The sequence below is a fragment of the Canis aureus genome, chromosome 12 (assembly GCF_053574225.1).
Source record: "Canis aureus isolate CA01 chromosome 12, VMU_Caureus_v.1.0, whole genome shotgun sequence".
Taxonomy (NCBI): domain Eukaryota; kingdom Metazoa; phylum Chordata; class Mammalia; order Carnivora; family Canidae; genus Canis; species Canis aureus.
In genome coordinates, this window is record NC_135622.1 from 57,006,501 (window position 1) to 57,030,929 (window position 24,429).

Genomic DNA, 24,429 nt, shown 5'->3' on the forward strand with positions numbered 1-24,429 from the left:
AAGATACGGATCAAATTTGAATACTTCTGACTTAAATTATGGTCTTTGATTGTTTCTTCATTCTGTTTTGTGTTGATCTTTACTCTAAAAAATTTTTTTTAATTCTATTTTTTTAAAAATTTTATTTATTCATGAGAGACAGAAAGAGAGAGAGGCAGAGACACAGGCAGGGGGAGAAGCAGGCTCCATGCAGGGAGCCTGATGCGGGACTTGATCCTGGGATCCTGCCCTGCACCAAAGGCAGGTGCTAAACCACTGAGCCACTCAGGGATCCCCCAGTTTTTTTTTATTTTGAATATCTTGAGTAAGCTTATACACTGATTTTGTCAACTTAACCCAACATTTATCTTTATAAAACTTTTCTGTTTTACATAAAAAATAAACAGTTCTTATTATTAATTTTGTAATTTGGTTCCTGTGAGAGTGGGTAATTATTGGTATTTCAAATGGAATGTGTTACACTTGGCTTTTGGCTTATGCTTTGAGTACCCATCTGAATTATATCATACAGATACACATGTTACTTCTTGTTCATAGGTGGCACTGATACTGATTTGAGGGCTTAAATTATGAGCAGAGTTTTAGAACTTAACCAAGACCATGCTCTTTTCATATGTAAAAGTAGCTGCTATATATACCCATTCTGTATCAAGATATTACCTTACTGTTTTGCTTTGTGTTTTCAGTGTGATTCTTTTAGAAGTCATACTAAAAGTATGTTTATTGAAATTGAAATTGTTGAGCTTTAGTTTATATTGTGTTTTTTGAAATTTCTAAAAAATATTTTATTTGTTTATTTGAGAGAGAGAGCACAGAGGGAGAGGGAGAAGCAGGTTCTGCTGAGCAGGAAGCATGATGTGGGGCCTGATCCCAGGACCCTGAGCTCATGACCTGAATTGAAGGCAGATGCTTAACTGATTGAGCCACTTAGGCACCCCATATTTTTTGAGTTTTTATTAAAGATAACCACAAATGGGACTTTTGAGCAGAAAGGAAAATTTAGGAAATAATTGTTTCAGTACTTGAGATGCTTTAATTTATTACGGATGAATTTTTAAAATTTTGGTTATAGTGATATTTATTCTTCTAAAAGGAAAGTGCAGTAGAGTGCCTGGGTGGCTCAGTTTGGTTAAGCATCCAACTCTTGATTTTGGCTCAGGTCATGATCTCAGAGTAGTGATTGAGCCCCGTTTGGGGTTCCATGCTGGGTGTGGAGCCTGCTTAAGATTCTTTCTCTCAGTCTCCCTCTGCCCCTCCCCTGCTCCTCTAAAACAAAACAAAACAAAACAAACAAAAAAATAAAAGGAGAGTGCAACAGCCAAACTGCAGTGAAGTATGAGGCCTGCAAGAGCTAGTGAAATGTGTCTTTGTATATTGAAGCTCTTGCAAAAATATTTCGGGTATTAAATGTGTAAACATTGGTATGATTTTGAAAAATGTTTCACTTTTTTGGGGTAACTTGTGGAGTTATAGTTTGTGGTACTTGGGCTTTTATATATATATATATATGGCATATTTTATTGTGTTACATAATGAATAAAGTTCAAGTTGAAGTTGAATGGTTAAAAATGATGTGTTGTGATTGAACAGTATGCCTGTGTTGAAAGAATCAAGATTTAAACATTTTTTTCCTGTATGAATCATTAGATTTCTCTAAGGGCTACTGACAGGTTATATAATCAGCATCTGTGGCATTAGTAAAGACTAAAAGGAAGATCTATCAGAATTATTTTCTTTCAGAGATGTATCAAAATTATTATTTTCTTTCAGAGAAGTTAGCTATCAAGTCAGTATTGGGGAAAGAACTAATGCAAAATTTAAACCGTATTGTAAAATTTAACCATATTGTTGCTATTCTAAATTTAGCAGAGTTTGTCTGGAGTTAACAGAATATTTGGAATTGCTTTTAAATATCTAAAAAATGAACTTTGAATTTTTTATTGCCTTCTCAATGACTGTATTTCTCAAAATCACTGAAATTAATGTGCAAATGAAATTATGATGAACTTTTCTTTAAACTTTATATGCATGGCATAATCTTAGTGTTTGACATGAAATGATTTTTTTGTCTTAACATTCTTTCAAAAAGTAATCTTAAGGAAGCTTTAATAAATGAATTGACAAAAATATTCCTATTGGATTAAAATAAAAAGGAAATTTATAGATACAGATATATCTGGAAATTTAAAAACTTAATACCATTATAGTATATTTCTTGGCTCCTTATAGGTTATTTATTTATTTATTTATTTATTTATTTATATTATTTATTGATTTATTTGAGAGAGAAAGCCAGCATGTGAGTGAGGGGGGTGGTGAGGGTGGTGGGTAGAGGGAGAGAAACTCAAGCAGACTCCATGCTGTGCAGGGAACCTGATGTGGGTATCCATCCCAACACCCTGAGATCATGACTGGAGTCAAAATCAAGAGTCAGTCACGCATTTAACCAACTGAGCACCTGGGCGCCCCATATAGGTCATTTTAAGTTACAGGTTTTCTAATCTGTATCTGCTAAATCCAGTAGTTAAGACAGTGGTTTAAAAATCTTGTTATATATAGGGCGGCCCGGGTGGCTCAGCGGTTTAGCGCCGCCTTCAGCCCAGGGCGTGATCCTGGAGACCCAGGATCGAGTCCCATGTCAGGCTCCCTGCATGGAGCCTGCTTCTCCCTTGGCCTGTGTCTCTGTCTCTCTGTCACTCATGAATGAATAAATAAATATTAAAAAAAAATCTTGTTATATATAGCACTCAACTACAGATATTTAGAAATACTGATGCCTGGCTTTCTCCCCCTGGACTTTCAAATGTAATAGGTATCTGGTGTGGGCTGGAGATCAGGAGTTTTAAAAGTTCCAAAGGTGGTTCTCAAGTGCAGGAAAGCGTGGGAACTACTGAGCTGAGAGGTGCAATATTGTAATTTAAGGATTGGTAGAGAGGGCATTGGGTTGAAAATGTATCTGAGGAAAGGAGAATACTTACTGTTTTTTTCTTTCTTTATTTTTTGTGACTCACCGAGGCTTGGATGAAGCCAGAAAGTCAGAATTATCTGTTGGAAGCCAGAATCACACCCAGGATACTTGGTGGAAATGGTGTGAGATCCTCTGATTTAGATGGTCTGTAGTGGGGGCAGGAATTTGCATTTAAACGAGAATCTCAGGTGCTGGTGCAAGTTAGTAGTGATCACCAAGGCTTGAGAAATTTGTATGTGTTGCTTCTTGTACTAACAAAACCAAAACCAAATAGTCAAGATCTCCTTGGCCCACAGAATTATATATGTGGAAAAGGCTGGCGAATGGAGAAGTGCCAGATTTTCTGAAATATCAAGGGTAATCACATTTTCTGTCTTTTTTTTTTTAAAGCTCCATAGGAATCAGACAAAGGTTTTTCTTTTTCTTACTTTAGAAGGAAATTTATTTTGCTTTGCTGAGCTTTTCTGAAGGGAGAATCAGACAAGATAGACCAAAAGAAGTGTAAAACAATTTTTATTGTGATAAAATATACAGAATATACAATTACGATATAGTGATGTCATTATGTCTTAACCCTTTCTTGAGAAGTATAATCTACAGACACTATATTGGCCTGGAAAATACATAATTTTGGTGTTTCACATTTAATAAATCACGACAGGGAAATAATGACAGCCTGTTTTGTCACTGACAGTTGATTTGATTCAGAAAGAAAAATTTCACTAGAAATATATGGTCCTTCAAAGCATAGCACCTAAAGCAGCATGGTATATATATATATATATCTGTGAATATGCCTGTGTTTAAAAAATAAAATTACTCAAAAATGATTCTGTGGCCTTTTTAAAAACAACCAAAAAATAAAATGTTAAATATATAAAAGCTTTATATTAAACTATTTTGAAATTTTATTTTCAGAGCAGGCTTCATGTTGATTATATTATATAACAGTTATCTTATTAGTATGTTACTATTTAGATTTTCTTAAATGCACATTCCTTGCAATTATGTCTCTACATCATTGGAAATTAGAGAAAACCAGACAGTTTATACACAGTGGATAAATTGTGCCTATTTTTCACTTTCTCGTGTATTTGTATAGACTTCCTTTTGTGTGGCCATTTTAATTTTGGTAGTTAAGAGGTATGTAGTATATTAGAATTTTGAAAAAGTTTTCATTTATTGATTCTTGGGATAATAGTTATAGCTATTAGAGGAATAGCAGTTGTGAGTTTTGTTTTGTCTTTTTTTGATATTTGAGTCGTTAGCAGCTCACTTTTTGTACATTTTATGTTGTGTGTGTGTGTGTTTAAGATTTTATTTATTCACTCATGAGACCGAGAGAGAGAGAGAGAGAGAGAGAGGCAGGCAAAGGGAGAAGCAGGCTCCTCATGGAGCAGGAGCCTGATGCAGCGGCGTTTGATCCCAGGATACCTGAGCCCGAAGGCTGGTGCGTAGCGCCTTAGCCACCCAGGCTCCCTATCTTGTGGTTAATAAAATTGGACACATTTGTGGCCAAGGCAATATTAATTAATATTTTTGAGATTATAGAGTGATACATAGTATCTTTAAAACCCTAAAAATTTGTGACAGTTTATCATTTAAAATGTATCCATTCTTCCAAAGTTGTTGTCAAATAGATAACTAAAATGTGAAACAAATCCCAAACTGGGTAGTCCTTCTTTCACTGACTAATATACTTTTGCAGTTATCTTTGGAAGTTTGTTACATCTGATTTTTTTTTTTTTTTACATCTGATTTATTAACACTTCATTGGAAGTGTTTTTTTCATTTATTTCTTAAAAATTTTTTTAAAGATTTTCTTTGAGAGAGAAAACACAAGTGGTGGGGGGTGGAGGGGGTTGGGGGTGGGCAGAGGGAGAAGCAGACACCCTGCGGAGCTCAATCCCAGGGCCCTGAGATTATGACTTGAGCTGAAGGCAGATGCTTAACTGACTGAGCCCAGGTGCCCTGTTTTTTCATTTTAGAAATATTTTACAATCGGGCGGCCCAGGTGGCCCAGCGGTTTAGTGCCACCTTTAGCCTGGGGTGTGATCCTGGAGACCCAGGATCGAGTCCTACATCAGGCTCCCTACATGGAACCTGCTTCTCCCTCTGCCTGTGTCTCTGCCTCTTTCTCTCTCTCTCTTTCTCTCTCTCTCTCTCTGCGTGTCATGAATAAATAAATAAAATCTTAGAAAAAAAAAGAAATATTTTACAATCTAGTCATTTGAATCCCTACTCCATAATACCTCAGCATTGCACAGGATGTTCCAACATTCTAAATATTTAACAAAATGCAATTTAATTTGAGACTTCATGATTTGTTATGTCCATGCTAAAACAGCTCTGAGGCATTATTTCTGATTATAGCTGTAGAATATATATAATTCAAGATTGTAACATTTAAAATTGAGTATGAATATGTTTTAATGTTGTTATATTCTCACTAAAGAATTTAGTCATAAAAGTAAGATGTTATATTGTAAAAGAATGCAAAAACTCACCTAAAGGATTTTGCTGATAGTTCTGAGAGTTTCTGGGGAAAAAAAATTGTAAAAGGATATATTTTTGTAAAATTAAAAATTTTGAAGGCATTTCAGACAGATTTGTTTTCCATATTTAGAACATTCCCAGAATAGGAGAACAACGGATGATACAAATAAAACTAAATTTGGAACTAATAAAAGGAAACTAGTAAAAATTGGCTTATGAAATTTCCTTCAGAGTGAAGTCATAAAGTAAAACACTGAATACATTCTTAAGAAGTTAATTACTCAGTTTTTGGGAAGAGTTGGAAAGATAACTTATATGATGGTATCTGTCTACTTCAAGGAGATCCTGTATTACCTCTGATACAGATTCTGGTCCTTAGGCATACCAGGATCTGGCTGACAGAGTAGGCTAACATAAGTCTGTTGTCAACTCTTTAACAGCCTCATGGAATAATAATTTGCATTTCTATAGGCAGAAAAAACTGAATTAGTATCCAGGCATAATTAAAATGAATGTGAGGAGAAGCCTGTATGGTGGTAACCACTGTTATGGTGATACATTATATACTTTCCCTGTTGTGGCATTTATGAATTAGGAGATGAATTTTATCTACTTTTATTTATATATCAGTGGTTTTTCTTAGAGTAGAGAGACTTCAGCATAGACTTTTCTATCTTGTGGTTGGACTCTTGTACTCAGGTACCTATCCCTCACTCTCCCATTAGGAGTAAAGGGAAGGGGTTTTTGAAAGGCCAATAGCAAGGAAAAGTCTTCTTTTATTATTATTTTTTAAGTAATCTCTGCACGCGTTGTGGGTTTTGATCTCACAGCCCTGAGAGCAAAAGTTATATGCTCCACTGATGGAGCTAGCCAGAAGCACTAGCTGGAAAGTTTTGAGGGATTTATATAGCTCACAGATGATGGGCTTTGGGGAAATACACTTATCTTCAGATGTGAAAAGGAAGAGAGTGAGCAGGACCAGGGATAGAGGCAGTCATCCTTTCACTGTTAACTGAATAAATAAACCACATTCTTTTATTTATGCTCTCTACCTCTATCTCTAAGGGGAGACATTCCCTGCTTTGTCTACTTAAAAAGCAAACAAAACAAACTTCATTTTGAAAATTACAAAAGTAATACATGCATATTTAAAAAATTAAAAATTAGGGCAGCCTGGGTGGCTCAGCGGTTTAGTGCCGCATTCCGCCCAGGGCGTGATCCTGGAGACCAGGGATGGAGTCCCTGCATGGAGCCTGCTTCTCCCTCTGCTTGTGTCTCTGCCTCTCTCTGTCTCTCTCTGTGTCTCTCATGAATAAATAAAAATCTTAAAAAAAATTACAGAAATGAATATAAAATATCAGTTCTCTCTTAGCCCTTTCTCCTTGATCTCAGTCTTTTGAAACAACCACTTTACAGCACATCAGTGTATCACATTCCTTGTATTCATAACAGTATATACATGTAACAGTGGTGTATCGTTTTCTTTTTTTCCTTGCATATAAAAAACACGAATACTTAGGTTTTTTTGGTAACCAAATGCATCTGTATCATATCTATCATTTTGTATTTGCTTTCTTTATTTATTTGGAGGCCATCCAGTCAGAACTTATAATTCATCTAGTTCTTTTAGGGAGTATTCCATCATCTGAATTTGCCATGATTATTTTACTGTTTCAGCATTGATAGATATTTAGGTGGTTCTGTAATAAACATTGCTGGAGTGCACATCACTAAATATTTTTGTGCATATATGTGAATATTTCTGTAGATTTCTAGATGGGATGGTTAAAGCATGTACACATTTATTTATTTATTTATTTATTTATTTATATTTTTTTGCATGTACACATTTAAAATTCCAAAATAATCCCAATGTAATGAGAATACACATATTCCCATATCTTTGCTAGGTAAATATCAGCCCTTTACATTATTTGCCAACCTCAGAGGTGAAAAACACCCAGTATCTCCTTTTATTTTTATGTGCATTTCAGTATTTGATTACTAATAAGATTGAGTGCTTGTTGTTAGTCATAGTTTTAATTCTTTTTTAGGATCCACTTCAAATTTATTTTCTTTGTGAGGTCTTCTCTAATTCTTACTTATCCCTTTCCTTAACTCCAGGCAATGACCCTCTTTGCTCTCACAGTACTCTCTGTCGTAAGTGATTAGAATCATGTGTTATGATTATTTACTTATTATATATTAGACCAGGAGTTCCCTATGGTTGTGACCATGTAGTAGTCATTTTTCTAGGTTTCGTATCATGATTTATTGGAAATTTGAGAACTAAAACCTAGTTTTTATGGTAACGAGGCATAAATGCTTTAAAGATAATTTCTTTTATCCTTTTAGTTCTATTGAGATATAATTGATATATAGCACTGTGCAAGTTTAAGGTATACACCGCAATGGCTGGAATTAAGCATATTGCAGAATAATTGCCACAATAAGTTTAACATTCATCGCCTCATTTTGCTATGTAGTATTCTTTATGTCTGCTCAGTGTCTGGCACAGATCTAATAGCATTTAGTGTTTGATTAGGAAGTTTTATAAAATGGTTAGTCTGTTTCCCAATTGGGAGTCTGTATGTAAGGTTTGCGGCCGCCTTTTTTGGAGGAGGGGAAGGGTTGTCTCGTAGTGGTAGTTCTAGTACACGCCTTTATTTTACAAATGAAGAATTAAGTCTAAAGGAGGAACATCTTACTTGGTTAATGAGATATTTTTATTCTTTAATAAAAGGTGTTGTGAAACATAACACAGCTCGAAATGGGGTTATTTATGGTCAGGGATGAATATTGATTTCTTTTTTTTTTTTTTTTTTGAATATTGATTTCTAAGATAGATGATGAGCTTTTCTCAGTTCTTACAGACCAAGCTTAATCAATGAGGCTTTTGCCTAATAGTCTTAGCATGTAGCCTTAAACCAATACAAATTATCCCACTTCATTTGGCTCCTTCCTAAGAGTTATGATTCGTATGATACACTAGACATAGACTTTTCCAGCTGCACGTACTGGCTGACTCCTGAGAGACCTGGTGTCTTGTCTTTTAGAGAACTCTTGAAACCTGTCCTCTTAGCCATCTTTCCATGAAGTGATCCCACCAAACCTTATCACATTATCCTTTCCCGCCCAAGATACAAGTCATTAAACACATCTCTTCTCATCTTTGTTCCCTCACCTACTCCCCTCCTTTTCAAACATGTTACCTTTGTTCTAAGGCTAAACATCTTTAAATTCTTTACCGAATGTTACTTTTATCTTTGTTAAGTAACACCACTGATCTTCCTCCTAAGGGAAATCCCTTTCCTCTCTAGTGGAACTTTACCTTCCTTTATTCTCTACAGATTCCAGTTGTAGGAAAGTATAGGAAAGTGGTTTCCTGCTTTCTTTGCCTTACTGTGCCTGTAAAACCTTCCTGTTAAAATTCCCCTTGCTGAGTCTCAGTCTCACGAAGTTGGTGTGTACATCTCTGCTTGCTCTTTGAAGACATGGACTTCTTACAGACTTCCTTTCTGTGTGAGGTTGTGCCATCATTCTAGGTGAATTTAGTGTTTATGTGAACAGAGTACCCGGGACCCTGGCTTCATAGTTACCTCATTCTAGTGGAGATCTTCACCTAACTCATTTACTTATACTCATGAAATTACTCTGGACCTCACCATTACCTGAAATCAGCTTTACCTGTGAGATCATTAATTTAAATATCTTGCTCCTGAGCTCTTAACCTCTTGATGCTTTTGAGATCCACAATTCTTGACTCCTCTCTCCACCAAATGCTTTCTTTATAAGCAGGCAAGAATCCATTGTCTGTCACTTGAGACCTCTTGCTAGAATTGTTTCCTTGCCCTGTTAAATTTCTGTCATATGCATTTGCATTTAGGTTTTGTATCAGTTTGTCTTTCTGGCTATACAAAAGATGTTCATTGAGCACTGATGGAGGAAAAAAAAGTTACTACCCAGATTAAAAAAAAAAAAAAAATCAACTACCCAGATTAGTGATACTGTGAATTCAGGGTCTCTATTTCTTTTAAGAGTAGTCCGGATGGCAAGCAATTCTCTCATTCTCCTTAGGGTCCGTTTTAAACGTTCTTTTCTGTCTTTGAGCAAAGTGTGCTCCACAGATGGTCTTCTCACTTCAAAATAGAAAGAAAATAGAAGAAATAGAAGCCATCAAAAGGATATCCCTTAAATTTCCTGTTACTTGACTCACTAGTTTATCTCTTCTGTACCATTTGTTCTTTTCCTTCTGTTCAGTGGATGAGGTGTCCATCATTCTGTCTCAGGCTGGTTCTCCAACTGTGCTTTGGAATTCATTCTTTCCTTCTGTTGATTAATTCTATTTGTCTTTCATCTTTCTCTTAATTTGGATTCTTTTTCATTTAGCTAAACTTGTCCAAATGTTTCACCTCAAACAAATGACCAAATGACCCCTAGAAAAAAATCTCAATTCTTTCTACCTTTTTGCCCCTCCCCTCACCAGCAAAACAAACTGTGCTGTCTCATTTTCTGTTCACTCCTCAGTGCACTATAATCTCCCTCCCAACCTCTCCCATCACTAACACTGCTCATTTCAAGATCATTCTGATTTCTTTGCTGCTAAAACTATCATTCTATCAAATATTCAGAAGTACTTGACACTTCTCAAATTGCTGTCTTCTCTTGGCTGCTATGACCATACTTAGCATCTCTCGCTGTTTGTCTCAGGTTCCTTTGCTTTCTCTTCCGCTGCTAAGTGTGAATCTTGTTTATTCATTCTTACTTTTTTATTCATTTGTTGCCTTCTTAAGTTTGTATCTGTTTCTAGGACTTTATCATTTGTCGTTGATTTCCATTTTTTTAAAAAGATTTATTTATTCATGAGACACAGAGAGACGGGGGGTGGGGAGCAGAGACATAGGCAGAGGGAGAAAGAAGCAGGCTCCTCACAGGGAGCCTGATGCAAGGCTGGATCTCAGCACCCTGGGATCAAGCCCTGAGCCAAAGGCAGCCGCCCAACCGCTAAGCCACCCAGGCGTCCCTCCATTTTTCCATTTGAAATCTTGCCTCTAAGCCTTAGGCATCTCTAGTCAGAGATAGCACAGATACTTTAAGATCAGCGTATCTACAACAATATTATTTTCCCCCTTCTGCTTTCATATCTCCTTCATTTCCTGTCCTGTGATAAGTGATTCCACTACCTATCTGGCTTGGATCGAGCCAGAAATCTGGCTATTTGGATATCGGTCATCCTTGACTTCACTTTCAGTATCACTAGATCCTGTCAGTGTTGCCTCTGACATAGAATTTTTTTCTTTCCCATCTGACTGCTGCTTTCCCATTTCAAGTGACCATATTTTTCTTAGTTTATTACAGGATTCTTTTCTTTGATGTTGTTTTCCTAGCCTTTTCTACTCCAACCAAACTATGTATTATAAGATGTAGATCTAACCCTATTATTCCAAACTTAAAGTACTTAAATGGACTAATTTCCTATTTATTCAGGGAAAATTTCAAAATGCTAATTTTTTTTTTAAAGATTTTATTTCTTTGAGAGAGTGAGAGGGAGAGAGCACAAGCCATGGGGAAGGGCAGAGGGGAGGGAGCCCTATATGGGGCTCCATCCCAGGACCCCGAGATCATGATCTGAGCCAAAGGCAGATTCTTAACCGAGTCACTCAGGTACCCCAAAATGCTATGTAATTTCTTACAAGATTGTTAATGGTGTGATTTCTGATTTTTCCAACTCTATCTTTTGTAACTTCTCTTCTTCCTCCCAAATTCTACCCATGTTTAAGTAACTTCATTTGAAGCTACTTTCTTCCCATTTCCAGGCTTTTTTTTTTTTTTTTTAACATGTAAGTCTCTCTGCCCTGAATGAAAATGCTAATTCCCCAAGTGTTACTACTATGCAATATGTGGAAATACTTCTTTTTTTTTTTTTTTTTTTTAAAGATTTTATTTATTTATTCATGACAGACACAGAGAGAGGGAGAAACACAGGCAGAGGGAGAAGCAGGCTCCATGCAGGGAGCCTGACGTGGGACTTGATCCCGGGTCTCCCCTGACGTGGGACTTGATCCCAGGTCTCCAGGATCCAGCCCTGGGGCTGAAGGCGGCACTAAACCACTGAGCCACCCGGGCTGCCCTGTGGAAATACTTCTGCCTCATTGTACTTATTTTGGTTTGAAATCAGACGTTAGATGGAGAAGACAAATATATATTCACGATGATTTTTTTTTAGAAACTGGCTTAATTATTTAATTAGAATAGATCGATGTTTATAGAATTCATAAGAGGATTTCCTTAGAAATTTCTGTTGTGAGAAGTGTGTATAAAATATGGCTAATGGAAAATGGTAATATAAATGCTATATAAGAAACTTCCTTTAAACTAGAAGATATTTTAAATTCTTTGAAACTCATAATGATAAGTACTAAACTTAGCATATTGAATACAGTGTTTTTTATGATACATCATTAAGGTTATTGTCAATAGCAATAATAGTAATATTGTTAGCAAGACATAGTCTCATGCTTGCTTTGGCAGCACATATACTACAATTGGAACAATACAGAAATGATTAGCATGGCCCCTGCTCAAGGATGACATGCAAATTCGTAAAGTGCCTCATATTTTTATCACAATATTGTATACCTGAAACTAACATAACACTGTATGTTAATTGTACTGGAATTAAAAAAAGAAAACACATGTAATAGTTCTTACTGTGTGTCAAGCACTGTTCTGAAGTGCTTTATTAATTTGTTAGGTTTCTTTTTCATTTTCTAGTCACATCAAAATGACATATTCTTTAAAAATATTCTCTTTAGAAATACTTAGTTTCAAACATTTAAAAAAATATGATCCCTTCTAAGTAGAATAGTTAGTTGCCCATTTTTTTGCAAACATAATGAAAAATGTGTTACCTGTCTATGTTAAAGTCATGTTAAAGTAAAAAAGCCAAGTAGCCTGTATCTGTCAGTATAATCTAACAAATTCAGTAAAGATTTTATTCTGTAGTGAAAAGACTTAATATCTTAGCAGTTTTGTGTGTTGTCTCATTTGATGTAATAATCTGTGAACTATATGGGGCAGATATTCTTTTTAGTTTCCTGAATGAGGACACTGAAATTTGGAGAGGTTAAATAATTTTCTCAATGAAAAGTAGCCAGTAAATGGCAGAACTATAAAAGGATCTGTGCTTTTAGAGTTCTAAAGTAGTATTCTTTTCTCATTTTTTTAAAGTGGGCTCTACACCCAGCATGGAGCCCAACATGCGCTTGAACTTATAGCCTTGAGATCAAGACCTGAGCTGCATCAAGAGTCAGATGCTTGACTGATGGAGCCACCCAGGCACCCCCTTTTCTCATTATTATGCTTCTTTTCTTTTTTTTTTTTCTAAGATTTTATTCATCACACACACACACACACACACACGCACACACAGGCAGAGACACAGACACAGAGGGAGAAACCAGCTCCATGCAGGGAGCCTGAAATGGGACTTGATCCCGGGTCTCCAGGATCACACCCTGGACTGAAGGTGGCACTAAACCCCTGAGCCACCCGGGCTGCCCTATTCTTCTTTTCTAAAGCAAAAACTTGAAGCTCTGTATAAGAAGTTGGTAGCCATTATTTTTGGACAAGCCTGATAGATATTTTAGAAAAGTAATTAATAAAAATGTTCTACATTAAAAGGATTTCAGATTTTAGAATATCTTTTAAATCAGTGATTTTTCAACTTATTCTCCCCCAAATTTTCTTAGATTCAGATTAAGCTTCTCTAAAACTGATCTTTTTTAATTAGTTTTTTTAATGTCTCCGAATGGAGAGAATAATTAACTAGATGATCTACCCTTCCTGGAGGTCTACATTATGATGGATAATTCAAGAACAGTTCATTATCTAATGATCACTTTCTATTTGTAAGTCTCTCAAGGGCTTGTGTGGAACATTTGAATATGGATATGTGTGAAATTCTGCGAATCAATGCATTTTTCGATGAGGATCTGCAGTCCTAATCCTAGACTTTTCATGAGTCTAATTTCCCTTCTTACTGGCATGTTCCCCCCCCCCACATTATCTCCCAAATTTTTGAAAAGGATTACTGTAAAGAGAGCTGTTCTTCTTCTTCTCAGACTGCTTTCAGACTGCAGGATATCTAAGTGGTGCATTTAAATTGTGATATCTTTGGGGTGCCTGGGTGGCTCAGTGAGTTAAGCATCTGCCTTCCATTGGGCCCCACATCGGGTTCCCTGCTCAGCAAGGAGCCTGCTTCTCCCTCTCCCTCTGCCCCGCCCCCAGGTTCTTGCTTATGCTCTTGCTCTCAGACCCAAATAAACCCAGGAAAGAGAAAAAGAACCCCACAATTGTTGGTATCCCATGATGATGAGAAAACTATCACTTTTTTTTTTTTTTTTTTTTACTTTCTACCACATATAACATTTGAGACATAATCTAGGTGCTTGTAAGAAGTTATAGAAGGTACAGCTTATTGTCAAGGGGAAAATTATATGATGAAGAGCAATAAATACAGTAATATAAAAGAGTGCCTTACTTGCAATTTTTAGAAATTGTTATTTTTGGAAATAGTAGAAAAGTGCTCTGAAGGACGAGGGACTTGATTTACATGTTGGAAGATGCTAATTATGACAGTGACAACACTGATGACGTTAGAATAGCAGCAGACATACTTATTGTCTCTTGTGGTTGTACATAAATTAATTTGCCCCTCCAAAGGCCCTTTGAAGTAGCTACTGTTACTTTCTTGATCTTATTGTTGAAGAAACTGGGATTCTGCCTTTATGTGTCCACATTCTCTAGGTAGGCTGCACTGCATCCTGTACGGCAGGATGGCAGGAGGTGGTGGAGATTAGGGAGGGTAGCCTTCTTTTGCCTTCTTGGTAGTGTGGAACCTGTGTAGGCTTTTGGAATGGCCTATTTAATTATATCTCTGAATGAAAAATAAGCTCTTACCCAGGGCACAGATAAAATGTATTTTCAGTAAGGAAAATTAAAAAACCCACGTAACAGATTTTTTATTGATTAAAAAAAGAAAATACCTGTTTTAACCTTTTTGAGTAGAATTTTTTTTTAACCTGTGTAATTTTCATCATATTGTTTTAGGACATTTAATTAAAACTGTCTAATGAGAAGAGTGTATAACTATTTTGCATTTAACAATTTTTAGTTAAAACAAATCAAAGACCCAGTCATAGCCTTGTATATGCATGTGTGTGTAAAATTTTATAGTACCACTAAAAAAACTCTATATAGATGATTAACAAGTATCAGTGGTGTGTGTTATAGAGGTATTGTTGCAGAAAAACCAGCATATAATGAAATATTTAACATTGGAATATAAACATGGACTTGTTTCATTGTATATGGAATCTTGAAAAGTATCATGCTCTATTATCAAAACATGTAAACTGTTTTAGTTGGGAAACTCCTCCCCCTATATTTATTTTGAACATTTCTTTTGATAACACTTCTTCCTTCATAAAAGTAATAACTATTTAACAAAGGCAATATAAAGACAATATAATGAGGTGTTTAAGGACTTGGGGATCTGGAGTTATATTTGGGTTTATTTTCTTGTCCTTACTGTGTCATCTGATGAGTTGCTTAACTTTTAACCTATCAGTAAAATGGAAGATAGTAATAGTATTTCCTTTATAAAGTTGTTAAGTTTAAATGACTTAATCTAAACCACATAGTGACAGGCATATTGTAAGCCTTCAGCAAATGCCAGGTTTGTTTATTTTTTATTTTATTTTGTTTTGTTTTGTTTTGTTTTTGTGTTTGTTTATTATTGTGGCAAAAAAAAAACATGGCATAAGATTTACCATCTTAACTATTTCTGAGTACAGTTTAGTAGTGTTAAGTACATTCATATTGTTTTACAACCAAGATCCAGAACTCTTTTCATGCTGTGAAACTCTAAACTCCATACCCAGTATAGGGCAACTGGCTACTCAGTCAGTGGAATATGGGACTCTGGTCTCAGGGTTGTGAGTTTGAGCCCCACATTGGGCATAGAGATTACTTAAAATCTTAAAAAACAAATAAAAATAAAACTCCATACCCATTAAAGAACAACTCTTCATTCCTCCTCCCCCAGCCAGTGGCAACCACCATTCTACTTTCTGTCTGTATGAATTTGACTACTCTAGGTACCTATGTAAGTAGAATTGTATAGTATTTGTCTTATAGTATTTGTCAAAAGACTTATTTCACTTAGCATAATGCCCTCAAGGTTCATCCATCCATATTGCTTTATGTTAGAATTTGCTTCTTTTTTCAACAGTGAATAATATTCCATTGTATGTATATGGGAAATTTTGTTTGTCCGTTTATTTTGTAGATGGACATGGGTTTCTTCTACCTTTTGGCTATTGTGAATGATGCTGCTGTGAACACAAGTGTAACAGTATTGGGAGACCCTGTTTTCAGGTTCTTTTCACTGTATATCCAGGAGTGGAATTGCTGTATCATATAATAATTCTATTTTTAATTTTTTCAGGAACTACCAGACTGTTTTCCAGAGTGGCTGCACCATTTTACTTTCCTATCAGCGGTGCACAAGGATTTCAGTCTCTCCACATCCTTACCAGTACTTGTTATTTTAAGGTGTTTTTTATTTTTGGCTAATTAGTATGAGGGTCTTCTCATTTTTATTTATTTTTCTTCTGCCTATAGGCTTAAATTGTTCTTTCTCAGATTTTTCCTCAGGGAGCTTAAATTGTTAATTTTAGATCTTTTCCTAAATTTGCTTTTTTTTTTTTTTTTTTGCTATAAATTTCTCTTTGAATACTGCTTTTGCTGCCACCCACAAATTTTGAGAAGTTGTATTTTTGTTTTTATTTATTTTTTTTTAAATTTTTTAAATTATTTATGATAGTCACAGAGAGAGAGGCGCAGAGACATAGGCAGAGGGAGAAGCAGGCTCCATATACCGGGAACCCGACGTGGGATTCGATCCCAGGTCTCCAGGATCGCGCCCTGGGCCAAAGGCAGGCGCCAAACCGCTGCGCCACCCAGGGATCCCTATTTTTGTTTTTATTTAGTGACACCTTATTTTTTGAAAGGTATTTTGCTATCAATAGTATTCTAGGTGATAGTTTTTGTTTTACTTTTGGTACCTTAAATATGTTGCTTCACTATCTTCTGACTTGCATTATTCTCTGTTCATTATTTTATTGAGTTTCTTTTTTTTTTACTGGCTTTAATCAGTTTGATATGCCTGTTGTTTTCTTTATGATTCTTGTTTTTAGCTTTGGTTGAGCCTCTTGATCTGTATAGTTTAAGTTTTTATCACGTGCAGAGAATTTCTAGCCCTTATTTCTTAACATGTTTTTTCTTCTTTTCTATTCCCTCTCTGACCTCTAATTATATGTACTTTAGGTTCCTTCACGTTGACCGACAGCTTGCTGAGAGTCTACTTTTTTTTTGGTCTTTTCCCCTATGTGTTTCATTATGGATAATTACTATTGCTGTGTCTTCAAGTTCTGTTGTCTTTTCTTCTGCAATTTCTAGTCTACTGTTAATCCCATCCAACAGTAATTTTCATATCACAGATATATTTTTATCTCTAGATTTTTGGTTTGTGTCCTTTTTAATGTATCACCTCTCTACTTAACATTTTTAGTGTTTTCTAAATCTTACTTATTGTGATAAAATATACATAACATAAAATTCACCAGTCTAACCACTTGAGTGACACTAAATACATCCACCGTATTGTATAACCATCACCACAATCTGTTTTTTTTTTTTTTTTAAAGATTTATTTATTTATTCATTCAGAGAGAGTGAAGAGAGAGGCAGAGACACAGGCAGAGGGGAAAAGCAGGCTCCGTGCAGGGAGCCTGATGTGGGACTCGATCCCCAGTCTCCAGGATCACACCCCAGGCTGCAGGCGGTGCTAAACCGCTGCGCCACTGGGGCTGCCCCCACAATCTGTTTTTTTAAGAGCAGTTTTTGTTGCTATGTGTGATTGACCACATTAGTAGTTTCTGTGGCTTATGGGTTGTGAACAAGAGGGGCTTCTGTGTTAGGGAAGAGTCCTTATGGGGAACTTATGTATTCCTTTTTTGTCGTTTCTTTTTAGTGATTGGTGCCTGCTTTTCCACATCATGAGGTGGGAGCCTTGTATTTGGGTTGATGGCAACAAAGTTGAGGAGCCTGGATCTCTGATGATTGTGGGAGCTTTTGTGTCCACATCTATCTATCTATCTATCTATCTATCTATCTATCTATCTATCTATCTATCAAGATTTTTATTTATTTATCCATGAGAGACCGAGAGAGAGGCAGAGACACAGGCAGAGGGAGAAGCAGGCTCCATGCAGGGAACCTGATGTGGGACTTGATCCTGGGCCTCCAGGATCACACCCTGGATTGAAGGCTAAACTGCTGAGCCACCTGGGCTGCCCTATTTATTTATTTTTAATGATCCAAATAGCCTTTATTGTTTGGGAAATGAAAGAGAGGAGAGGACATGACAACTCCAGCTCCTGGGACAGTAACAGTGATTACATCACTGTCCTTCAAAAGGACCCTTAACTGTTTTAAGGCAGACATAAGACACTAAGGGGCATTTTCTGTCATTTGCAGCTGAACCCCAAATCAAATTGATACTTATAAATTCCATTACTTCTTTAATATTGACAAAGACATAAGATTTTTAGAAATACATACCAAAGGGTAACTTCTTTTTTAAATAGCTTTAAAAAAAATAGCCATCCAGGCACCCCACTATAGAATTTCGTAATGCTACATTTATTATTTATAAATCCAGCATGATTTTTCTCTTTGGTAATTGACAAAGTGGATTTAAATTTAACAAAGAAAATAATTTAAAACTGTTAATACATAATTATTATGTATGAATGTATTGTGTTTTATAGACATTTTATTTTCTTCATGTATTTTTCACAACAATCCTGCAATGTATTATTGTCTCTGTTTACTGATGTTATTGAGGTTTAGAGAAGGAAGTTATGGAACTTGGTAGTAGTGATGGAGTTCAGATTATATTTAAAGTCTTTCTGACCCCAAATCACACACTTTTTTCACTAAGTCCTACTTTTTCTATCATCTGTCTTTTATATCTTTATTTCTGAGACAACTCTGGTTGGTAAATTATTTTATTTTATTTTTTTTCTGGTTGGTAAATTAATCTCCTAGGAGGTACCCTGTACCAGTGACTAAGTTAATTCTTTCAGGTCACTTAATTCTTTTACTTATTAGTGAAGCATGAGAAGTTAAAATAAACTTTTCTGAATCTGCAAGGTTGAAAACTACTATAAGCCCTAGACTAGTAACTTAATTTTAAGGTTTATATCATAGATGGTGGTTATTCCAAAGGCCTCAACCTAGCCTTTAAGTCTTTCAGCTGTGCTAGTGTCTTTCATCAGTTAAAGGTTTAGTTTTAGGTATGGTTAGCTTTAAATTACTGTACTTATGATCTGAGGAAAACAGCCAGACTCTTCTAGTCTAAGTTTCTTAATTTGTTGAGAAACTTTGATGCAGTTTTGGTTTTTGTTCTCATTATTTTGTTTTAGCTAACTCGTCTTCTGTAATGACATAGTAGCATTCAGAGGACAAACACATCACACCTTAGGAACAAAGAGTGCCAAGAATTACTTGAAATTTATGATCATATAAAACAAATTTACTTCTTAAATTTAATTTTTGTAATCTGTTATGGCAAAATACTTTTAAAGCCTGGGTGTTCCAGAACCTGTTTAACCTGTTATCTCTTAAGTGAGATGACTGCATACCTGAAAAAATAATTCACTGGTGGAAGAGACAGATGCCAGAACTATTGAGAATAAGTCCTTGTTTGTGTAACCTTTTAGTTTGTCGAATCATTCCTTTTTTGGAGTACAGGAAATTAAACACTATGGAAAAATTGCCATTCCCAGTTGGTCTAATGTTCACTGTACTATAGAATTTCTCTTTCTTTCCCTCCCTCTCTCCCTCCCTCCCTCTCTCTCTCTCTCTTTCTCTCTTTCTTTCTTTTTTCTTTCTTGCCTTCCTTCCTTCCTTCCTTCCTTCCTTCCTTCCTTCCTTCCTTCCTTCCTTCCTTCCTTCCTTCCTTCCTTCCTTCCTTCCTTCTTTTTTTTCTTCTAATTTATTTACTTTTAGAGCGAGGTGTGTGTGAAGGGCAGAGAGAGAGGGGGAGAGAGAATCTCCAGCAGACTCCTCACTGAGCATGGAGCCCATGTGAGGCACAATCTCAGGACCCTTAGATCATGACCTGAGCCGAAACCAAAAGTTGGACGACACTTAACTGCCTGAGTCTCCCAGGCACCCCACTATAGAATTTCTTAATGCTATATTTATTATTTATGAATCCAGCATGATTTTTCTCTTTAGTGGATTTAAGTTTAACAAAGAAATAATTTAAAACTGTTAATACTGGGGATCCCTGGGTGGCTCAGTGGTTTAGCGCCTGCCTTTGGCCCAGGGCGTGATCCTGGGGTCCCGGGATCGAGTCCCATGTCGGGCTCCCGGCATGGAGCCTGCTTCTCCCTCTCCCTGTGTCTCTGCCTCTCTCTCTCTCTCTCTCTCTCTCTATCATGAATAAATAAATAAAATCTTAAAAAAAATTAAACTGTTAATACTATATATGCAAATGTATAAATTCTGAATTTTCTTCAGCTGTGTAATCTACTACCCGTTTTGCCCCTTCCATTAACCTCTCCTCTGTTAATTAGATATGTGTAGGAATTTTTTTTTCCTCCTTTGCTTTCACAGTGCTTATGTACTTTTCCAGTTCCTCAAGTTTGAGTGCTACCAGTTGGGGGGGGTAGTTGCATTGAGTAGTTATTTATTTATTTTATTTTTTTGTTGAAGTGTAGTTGACCTACAGTGTTATGATTCAGGTATACAGCATAGTGATTCAACAATTCATTCTATACATTATGCAGTGCTCACCAGGATGAGTATAGTTACTATCTGTCACCAGATAAAGTTATGTCAGTATTATTGACTATATTTTCTATGCTGTATTGTTTATCCCTGTGACCTATTTATTTTATAACTGGAAGTTTGCATCTCATAATCCCTTTAAAGAGAGTTGTCATAGAATGTATCTAAAAATGCCTCTGGCCAGTGTGGTAGCCATTATTACATGTGGCTGTTAACTAAACTAATGAAAGTAAAATAAATTTAGTTTCTCAGTTGCACTAGCCTTATTTCAAGTGGTGGGTAGTCACATGTAGCCAGGGGCTACCATATGGGACGGCACATCTGTTGAGTGTCTGAAATTCTGAAATGCAGCTGATCAGATTGTGACCTGAAGAAAGTACCCAGTATGATTTTTATTAGTTAATGTCATTTAACTTTAAAATTTTTAAAAAATATTTATTTACTTATTTTAGAGAGAGAGAGAGAGAATGTACATTAGTGGAGGGAGGGGTTGGGGATCTTCATGCAGACTCTGCTGAGTCTGATGTGTAGCTCCATCTCAAAACCCATGAGATCATGACTTGAGATGAAACCAGGAGATGGACACTTAACTGACTGAACCACTCAGCTGCCCCAGTTATGTCATTTAATGTAATTATTAGTCTTATTTCTAGTGGAGGTTGTTTAGAAAAGTGAGGTCTTTCATTTCTCTCAATTCTTAACAGTCTACATTTTGATGAAAGTTTTTTCGTTATATTTTCAGGAAATTTTCAGAGGTCATTATATAGTGTTGTTTAGTTAACAGACAAATGGGATTTGCTCCTTGTTTAAATGGCTTGCCAGAAAATGTTACGGATAGTTTTGTAGATGTTTATTACATTTCTGATTATAGGAGTAATATGTGGTTACTGTAGAAAATTGGGAAATGGGGCATCCCTGGGTGTCTCAGCGGTTTAGCTCCTGCCTTCAACCCAGGGCGTGGTCCTGGGGCCCCGGGATCGAGTCCCCCATCGAGCTCCCTCCATGGAGCCTGCTTCTCCCTCTGTGTCTCTGTCTCCGTCTCTCATGAATAAATAAATAAAATCTTAAAAAAAAAAAAAAAGAAAATAGGGAAGTGTAAAGAGTAAAATATAAAAACTTACAACCACCCAAGGATAGTTACTGCTTCTGTTTTTTTTTTGCTATTTTTGTAATTTTGCTAATTTAAGTTTAATTTTTCAGATCATTTTCAATTTTGTCTTTAATGTGATAGCATAAGGATTTTCCTATGATATTAACTTTTTTTCTTAAAGTTCTAAACAAATGTACCACAGTATTAAATGAAGTGGTTTCAATCATAATTAGCTTAATGTTGTTGGGCATTGTGTTTTGTGTGGTAGTGTTCTCTGCTTTGTAGCTCTGATTAAAGGGTATGTTCTGTAACTTCTCTAACTGGAATATAATCCTTAAAATTTTTTTAACCTCTATAGAATGTATTTGGTTTAAGTGTATTTCTTCTACTAGAGTAGAAGCCACGTGAGTTTAGGGACTTGATTACCTTAGATCTTTTTTGCAGTGAGACAGGATATATAAATAAAGCTATTTTAGTTATATTTATATTTCCAATTTATAACACTGTGCTTGGCACATATTTATTTACGTTTGATGAATTATATTTAGGCGTTATTATTTTTTAAAATTGTCTTTTATTTAAGTAATCTCTACACCTAGTGTGGGGCTGAAACTACTGACTCCAAGATCAAGAGTCACTTGCTCTTCTGACTGAGCCAGCCAGGTACCCCTGACAAGTTGAATTTAGATAAGTGGCTTGTCCATTTTCATAGATTTTGCCTGTAGATGAAAATATACATGAAAATTTAGTAAAAGAATAATTCAGTTTTTTGGACACATTCTTTGCTGTTAGGAACTAGTCTCATTTGTAATTATGGGTTTTTTCCTTATTTTGCAACTCTTTTCATGGAAGAAAGGTTTTGGCTGTGCCATTTTAAGAAGATGAATAATTTTTCAAGGAATTCATATTTAAGCATATTTGCCTGGCTTTATCACATGCCACAATATGGTTTAGCTATTTGAAGAACATCTTTAGTGGCAAACACAAAACAGTGAATGTGCTCGGATACTGGCCAAATTTAATTATGATGTAGTTTCCTAACTTTATAAGTTGGCTTCAACAATGTTATAATAAAAGGAACTATGAAAAGCAAAATTAATGACATATATAGTTAATATTTTGTTATCTAAACTTACTGGATTTGATGACATATAAAATATTTAGGATATGAGACCTTATTTTATGCATGAAATAGAGCATGTGTTATGTTGAACATTATATTGGTGTCACCAAATGTAGTCCTTATCCACTCATTTTAAATATGCTTAATGGTACTGTGTTTCAATGAATGATAGTAAATAAGAAGCCAGTATATGCAAAGTCTGAATCAATTCTTTTATAGAACTATGTAGCCAAAACACATAGTCAAAATTAGTATAAAGAGAGCAGCAAATCCAAAGGCATCTGTGGTAATGTTTTTAATTGCTACACTGGACCATGAGAGCATCATTGTTATTCTGAAGTGCAAATTATTGACTGAATAGTTTTTCCAGTCCATTTTTAGTATCATAATTTGTTTTAGTCATTCAACAATATACCCTTTTCATATTTCCATATTAATACATTTAAACCTATTTTATTCTTCTTAATAGCTTGACAATATTCCATTGGATGTATTTTAAATTATCCATGGCCTGTAATCAAGGACTTTTGAGTCATTTTAATTATTTACATCAAATATCAAAGGATATTCTTACAGATAAATATTTATATATTTATGCAGGTAGTAGGAAAAAGTTAGAATTTATTTTTGTTATTTCCTACGTTTTAATTGGTATTGCATATTTTTACAATAAGAACAGGATACAAATTTATGATTATAATGAAAAACTTCCTTTAAAAAGTCGGTTAAGTACTTGAGGGAAAAAGTGAGGTTATTTTCTTGCTTTATAACATGCACTAAAATAAACTCCAAATAGTTAAAGGGGATTAAGGCAAAATTAAAAACTATAAACAATGGGGTGCCTGGCTGGTTCAGTCAATAGAATATGCAACTCTTCATCTCAGTGTTGTTCAAGCTCCCTGTTGGGTGTAAGCTTACTTTAAAAATAAAAAATAGGGCAGTCCTGGTGGCGCAGCGGTTTAGCGCTGCCTGCAGCCAGGGGCGTGATCCTGGAGACCCTGGATCGAGTCCCAAGTCAGGCTCTCTGCATGGTGCCTGCTTCTCCCTCTGCCTGTGTCTCTGCCTCTCTCTCTCTGTGTGTCTCTATGAATAAATAAAATCTTAAAAATAAAATTAAAAAAAATAAAAATAAGAAGAGTTGTTATATTAAAAAAATACAAAAAACCATAAACAAAATGAAGCTACACACGTGCCCATTTGATCTAAACATAATCGATACAAAAGCATCCATAAAGAAAAAAATCATAGTTTTTATTTGCTGAAAGTGAACAAAAAAGAGAGAAAGTTAAAAGATAAGAAACAGAAAACCATATGCCCAAAAAAGGTAGAAAATGCATTAATATTCTTAAAGAGCTTATATAAATTTATTATATAACCTTAAATATCAATAGAAAAATGTTTTAAAAAATTTAGTTCACTAAAGGGTACAGTTGTATCTAATCTGTCTACAGAATTCTTTTTTTTAAATTATAGTTGATGTACTGTGCTACATTAGTTACAGGTGTACAGCATAGTGATTTGACAACTTTACATGGTATACTATGCTCACCATAAGTGTAGCTACCATCTGTGATCATACAAGGCTCTCATTGTACCATTAGCTATATTCCCCATGCTGTACTTTTCATCCATGTGACTTATTCCATAGCCGAAAGAGTCCCATTTTCCTTCACCCTATTCTGTTGGATTCTTAATTTTCACTCATTTTAAGTTTTAGAGTTTTCATTTGACTGATAAAACTTCAGGTTCTCTGCCAAAATTCTCCCATTTTATCTCGAACATGTTAATAGCAATGATTTTGAAGCTTGCATTAAATTTCTGGATTTC

At 35.5% G+C, this 24,429-nt stretch overlaps 1 protein-coding gene and 1 non-coding gene across 14 annotated transcripts in view; both read left to right on the top strand.

Moving 5' to 3' along the window:
- Window positions 1–24,429, top strand: part of ROCK2 (Rho associated coiled-coil containing protein kinase 2) — a 141,435-nt gene that overhangs the window by 14,275 nt on the left and 102,731 nt on the right. The window lies entirely within an intron of this gene.
- On the top strand, window positions 11,984–12,086 carry LOC144281470 (U6 spliceosomal RNA). Its single transcript, XR_013349986.1, has one exon. It is a non-coding gene; the product is annotated as a U6 spliceosomal RNA (small nuclear RNA).